This window comes from Tenebrio molitor, unplaced genomic scaffold, assembly GCF_963966145.1.
Source record: "Tenebrio molitor unplaced genomic scaffold, icTenMoli1.1 SCAFFOLD_128, whole genome shotgun sequence".
Classification (NCBI taxonomy): Eukaryota; Metazoa; Arthropoda; class Insecta; order Coleoptera; family Tenebrionidae; genus Tenebrio; species Tenebrio molitor.
Window position 1 is genome coordinate 20,244 of NW_027184103.1, and position 6,296 is coordinate 26,539.

At 35.6% G+C, this 6,296-nt stretch overlaps 1 non-coding gene across 1 annotated transcript; it reads right to left on the bottom strand.

Moving 5' to 3' along the window:
- Positions 1-5,489: 5,489 nt before the first annotated feature.
- On the bottom strand, positions 5,490-5,609 carry LOC138140700 (5S ribosomal RNA). Its single transcript, XR_011162705.1, has one exon. It is a non-coding gene; the product is annotated as a 5S ribosomal RNA (ribosomal RNA).
- Positions 5,610-6,296: the final 687 nt, after the last annotated feature.

Sequence of the window (6,296 nt, forward strand, 5' to 3'; positions counted from 1 at the left end):
TATGCCATCTACATCTACAAGGTGTTGAAACAAGTCCATCCCGACACCGGTATCTCTAGTAAGGCTATGAGCATAATGAACAGTTTCGTGAACGACATCTTCGAACGTATCGCCGCTGAAGCTTCCCGTCTGGCACACTACAACAAACGTTCGACGATCACCAGCAGAGAAATTCAAACTGCCGTGCGTCTGTTGTTGCCCGGTGAGTTGGCCAAGCACGCCGTCTCCGAAGGTACCAAAGCCGTCACCAAGTACACCAGTTCGAAATAGATGTTTTTCGTTTTCGACACATTTATAAACGGTTCTTTTCAGAACCACAAAAACTCTCGAACAAAAAAGAAAAAGACGTGAAACAGCGATTTTTAATTAACTTTTATTATGTCATTATTATTATTATTAGGTTTCATGCATTATCGGTATTTTGCACCCATGCCTATCCAACTTGTAGTTATGTGGTTATTGTATTCGAAATAATTTAGTTGATTGAGGTTATGTTATGAATAAATTTCTATTTTGCCAGAATACAACTCTTCGGAAGAAGAAATCAAATAAACAATCGTACATCTGCTGAACAACCTAGTTGATGGTTGATGGATTTGCATTACCCAGCATATAGCCTAAATGTTCATCTTTAGTGAAATTAAAATTACTTAGCTTTTTTAAGAAAGAAAAAATTAGAACGAATTCTCATCGAAAAAACCGCGATTCCTACAAATGATACAGATGGTTTTGTAGTCGCGTATGTTATTGAATACAATGAGCCGACATTTTTCCGACTCTTTGTTTCATCGAAAACGTTGTTGACATTAGCAAGGAACGTTAAGGATTCCCTGAAACAGACAATTTCACTGTTTTGGAATAGCAGTATGTGCAAATGAGAGGACAGAAGACTTTGAAAAAAGGAGTGAACAAAACTGTACTTTAGTACAGAATGTTATGTTTATTTTAATTTCAATTGTTCCTGTTTTAATGAGATTTTTTATGTTCCTAAATCATTTTCTATTTTTTTTTTCATTAGAGAAGAGTTATTGTCGAGTTATTATCTCTACCTAGCATAAAAATTAAAATACTTTGCAACATTACGTTATTATACATTGCATATCTGACATAAAATACTTGCAAAAATTACTTAGCTAATTAATATTACGCATGACAACTCACATTATTTACTTTGCAAAACATTATAGAATACATAACAGATAATTGTGACCCTGTGTATTGTTCATTGGAATTAAAATAAAAAAAACGTGATTTCGTCAATCGCCGTTATTTGCGACTTCAGGCAACTGTCGCTAAGAGCTATTTTTGTTTCTCCGTTCAATTTCCCGATAAAATCGTCGACTTAGTTATTAACTAAGTTCTTCAGTTAGGTGGTATCAACAATACCACAATAGCCATGTTGCCGGAGTTTTTTGATAAAAGACTTGCTAGTTGGAATACAGAAAATATTTACCAAACACCTATTCACGATAATAAACCGGGGCACTATTGTGGGTTTTCGGTTGGTTTTATATTATATTAGGTACTCACCCTTCGTAACGTGTCTCCACGAAAAAACGTCACTTTCACACTAACCACCTTTCGTTTTAACTCTCGCGACGATAACTGAAATGTTGACGCGCGCCGGACAGATTCACGGACATACAACCACCCACCCACCCCGCGCCCCGGTTTCCGTCTGGACTGGTTCTGTCGTCCGAGTGAGTGCCAAAAATTAGCGTTCGTCTATTAAATGATTGTCGGATGATGATTATTGACGGACACTTTTATCGCACCCGATCACACTTTAGTTACTACCTACGTTTAGTATCGACGACGCATCGTTTCGATTATTGAAATTCGAATTGAATTTTTTTTTTTTCTAGTTTTCGACGTAGATTCGCGTGACACAAATATTATGAGCCTTTTTGGATCGATTTCGTGTGCATCACGCCATTTCTACGGGCGAACGTGAATGTGTGATGTTGACGTGATGGAAGCAACGTTTAGGCAATCCGCATTACGTATTACTATCAATTATATTTTAAACGAATGAAAACTTCAATTCAGAAGTGTGATAATCCCGATCCATTCAAGTTTTGTTAATTTTAGATTAAAAATGCGTGAGTATTGTACTATTGCTAACGATGCCAAAACATCGCATATTCAATGTAAAAAGAACAAGAGCAACGGGCCATTAAGTTAATTTAAAAATAACTCGTACCGGATAAGTCGAATACGTATCCAGGGAAAATTTATTAATTTTAAAATTGACCGGCGGAAACAGGTTCTCGCCTCCCACCACTTTTGTGTAGCGGCCGCCAAATCAATTTTGTTTTTATATAATTGATTCAAAAAATTGAAATTCACGCATAGTTATCTGTGCCTGAAGTGGGTCATTTTCATTGCATTGTTAGTAAGATCGAAACCATAGAAACCATACAAAACGCATACGACTATTTCTGTTTTTCATTTCACGCACTGTTTTTTATTAGTTACCTAGCAACATGGTCACTGCATTGAAACTTCAGAGTTCCTTCAAAAATTTGAATTTTTAATTTCAATTTTTTGAATCAATGATTTAATATAAAAATAACTATTGTGGAAAACAGCAAAAAATAAAATAATACCACTAATTGGCGGCTGGTCAGGATAGACCTAACGTTCGAAATTTAGAAAAATATTTTTTTTATTTTAATACTGTTACTTTTCTAATGAAGTGCGAAATAAGTTGTGCCCCATAGCTATCTTTTTTATTTTTCACTACGACAATTACAAAGTGTTGATATTCACAACTTTTCGTGAGCACTTCGATAGAAATGAACAAGAACGCAGGAAAATTCCACACCGAATATTAATATTCTGTCTTGGCCCATGTTTACTTTTATCTACCGCAAAACAAAATGTTCGGATTTGTCAGGGGTATTCTGATTTAAAAAAAGAAGAACATTTGACGAATATTTTAAGTCTCAAACGTTTGGAAAATAATGCAACAACAATTCATAGACTACAAAAAAGCCTATGATTCAGTACCACATTCATGGTTAATTAAAATTCTTAAAATTTATAAAATTAATATTAAATTAAATCACCTTCTTTATATGGATGACATAAAACTTAACAATAACTGAAAATCAATCAATATGTCGTGGTCATTACGAAAATTTAGAATATATAACTAAAGAAGGAGAAATCATTAAAAATTTAAATAAAGGAGAATTTTATAAATATTTAGGTATTAATCAATCAAATCAAATTAAATCTATTCTTTTGGTGTTATAAAATGGTCCAAAACTAATTTAAAGAATATAAATATTCAAACTAGAGTTCTCTTTACAAAATTTTGTAAACATCACCCCAAATCTGCTGTTGAAAGATTTAATTTACCACGCGAAAATGGTGGTAGGGGTTTTTCAAATCTAGAAATTCTACAACACAATCAAATTGCTTCACTAAAAAATTATTTTCTCAATAGAGCTCGTGATATGACACTATAGCAAATATAAAACAAAAGTCTTTACATGGGAGATATTTTAAAGAGCTGAGGGTTTTATATTTGCAATACAAGATCTTGCACCGTTTTGGCTCACAGCGAATATAAAAAACGTCATGATATATTCGCAAAAATTATACACATGAATTTAGCAGTTAAATTCAATTTATTAAAGGATACACAACCACATTACATTTATAAACCAGAAAGTTGTTTAGAAAATGACAATTACAAATTATATTTTGATCGCACAGTTTTAACTGACATTCACATTCAGCATAACAGACCAGACATTATTATTTTAAATAAACAACAAAAGCAAGCATATCTTTTAGATATAGCTGTTCCAAATTCACACAATATAACACAGACATATAATACAAAAATTAATAAATATATTATTATAATTTCAGCAACAGGAATAGTACCGCAATCTCTTTTTAAAAATTTAAAAATTTTGGACTTAGAGAACACATAAAACACAAAAAAGTCAAAATGTGGAGGCGAGACGCCGGTAATTATGTTGATAAGCACTGCACTACTGCCGCCGGGTGGAGGTGGGATACGAAAAGAAGATGCTCTCACTGCTCTCACTCACAATAAGTTCGGAAAAACCGAATTTTATTATCGTATTTAATTGACGTCACAGTTACTTTGGCGAAACAGGAGCTCGCTTTTCGAAGGCATGATGAAAAAGACAGACGAATCAATTTGATATATAAAACCTAACAGGAACGGCTGGTCCATGAGGTCATTTGGGTAATGACCCCCTAAAAAATAAAGGTTTTACCCAACACCAGCCGCGACTGCAATGTACACAAGACTATGACTGCTACATATTATGTTATTTCAACCAAATCAGAAGTACAATAATTTTGAAAAGTAAGTGCAATGTATACTTCTAAATCTATCTAAATTTATTAATATGTAATTTTTTTCAAAACTATCGATCTTTCTTTGAAACATTTTCAATTCACAATTCACTGTTGGAAGCGCTGTACTTTTTAGTATAAATACGTATACGAAAAATTAAAATAATAGTTGAATTAACACATCGTTAAATGTTACGAGGAACATAGTTTTTTGGATTACACAGCAAAATCTTGGAATTTCAGTCCGATATTACTCCATTGAGTCTTTGGACTCACAAATAAATACCTCGAAAAGCCGACAAACATCTGTCTAGAACTTTTCTAGTAACCAGAGGGTATCGTAAACGACCCGTGTTTAGACCTCTTTCGTGAAAGTGACCGACCGCCGGCGCCGCTCGATTTCGTCATAAATCTCAGCCGTACCCCCCACGATAATTGACAAGTCTGTCATACAGCCCTACCATTTAAAACCTTTATTCTCTTCGTTTTAAAAATAGTTTCGCATGGTTTTTCTCTCTTCTCGTTTTACAATGGTCCAGTGACTAATAAATGAGTGTTGTGTTATGAGTTTGTTCGAGCTCAAAAAAACGTGGTTCGAAATTGTTTAACGTTTAACGAATGGTAAGTTATTCTAGTTTTTATGTTGGTCTTAACGTGTTAGGGGCCAAGAATACAACATTGTCTGTCCATTATAACATAGAACTGATATGTTGAATTCAGATCTCTAATTATTTAAAAACCAAAAAAATAAAGCAGCAGTCAAAGTGGCATGTACGCGTAACCTAATATATATTTTTTTTACATTAAAAGATCGCCGTCTTCCTCGTCGCACTTACGACATTTGCATATGTTATCTTTGTTAAACTCACGGAAGGAATATAATGAACCGGTCACCCGTCCAAGTGCTGACCGCTGCCCGCGTGGCTTACCTTCGGTGATCGAACGACAACCTTTACCGTTTGACGAGTTTTTATTCTGCAATTGTTTACAATTAATCGACAAAAAAAATTGTTTTCTTAATTATCTAGTACTTAAAGCTATGAATCTACATTATACGGGTCTGTGCATGTTTCCGAATACCTGCACGAAAAACAAATCGGTTCGGTGGTTGCTATGGATTTCAAAAAAAAACAAAAAGTGTTGGGGGGCAACGGCACGCGGTGTTCCCAAGCGGTCACCCATCCAAGTACTGACCGCGCCCGACGTTGCTTAACTTCGGTGATCGGACGAGAACCGGTGCTTTTCAACGTGGTATGGCCGTTGCCGTGGTGTTTAGGTGTGATCGTTGGTGTAAAATATATTGCTTTTAACATTCCGATGCACGAATATGAACATCAAAACGCGATGCGTTTCGTTTCCGTATGCACTTACCCTCTGACGACCGACGTCGGACCGAACTAACGGGAAATCCCACAACAACCACCACGTCACGCTCTAACGACAAGAGAGACTACTAGACGGACTGGCGATCTCCCGCGTCGCACATTTTTCGACCGCCGGCGGCGGTGGAAAATCCAGAATTTCACCCCACCTACCGCGCTGCTTGCTCCGACGACGACGAGATTCCCACATTTGGATCGACCGAAATATGTAAGTAATATCAGGAAGTTCCGATTTTCGAGAGGAGACCTGTGTTTCTATTTACCTATCTATAATAATTATCGTTATAATCATCATATCATTATTATTATTATTAACATTATTATTTATTACCATTATTATTATTATTATTATTATTTATCGTCCCTCGGATTCGGCGATCTTCGAAAATCCAAGTTGGACCGTTAGACATTCGAACGCGGTGTGCGTGGCTGACGAGTTGTTATTTTTGGCGTTTTTTCTTCGATCTTCACCCCGACTTCGGACGACGCAGGTCGGACACGAAATTACGAAGAGAGAAAGACGGAAGAAAGGAAGAAAACCTGAAGATCCGTCGAAGAAAATATCGGAAA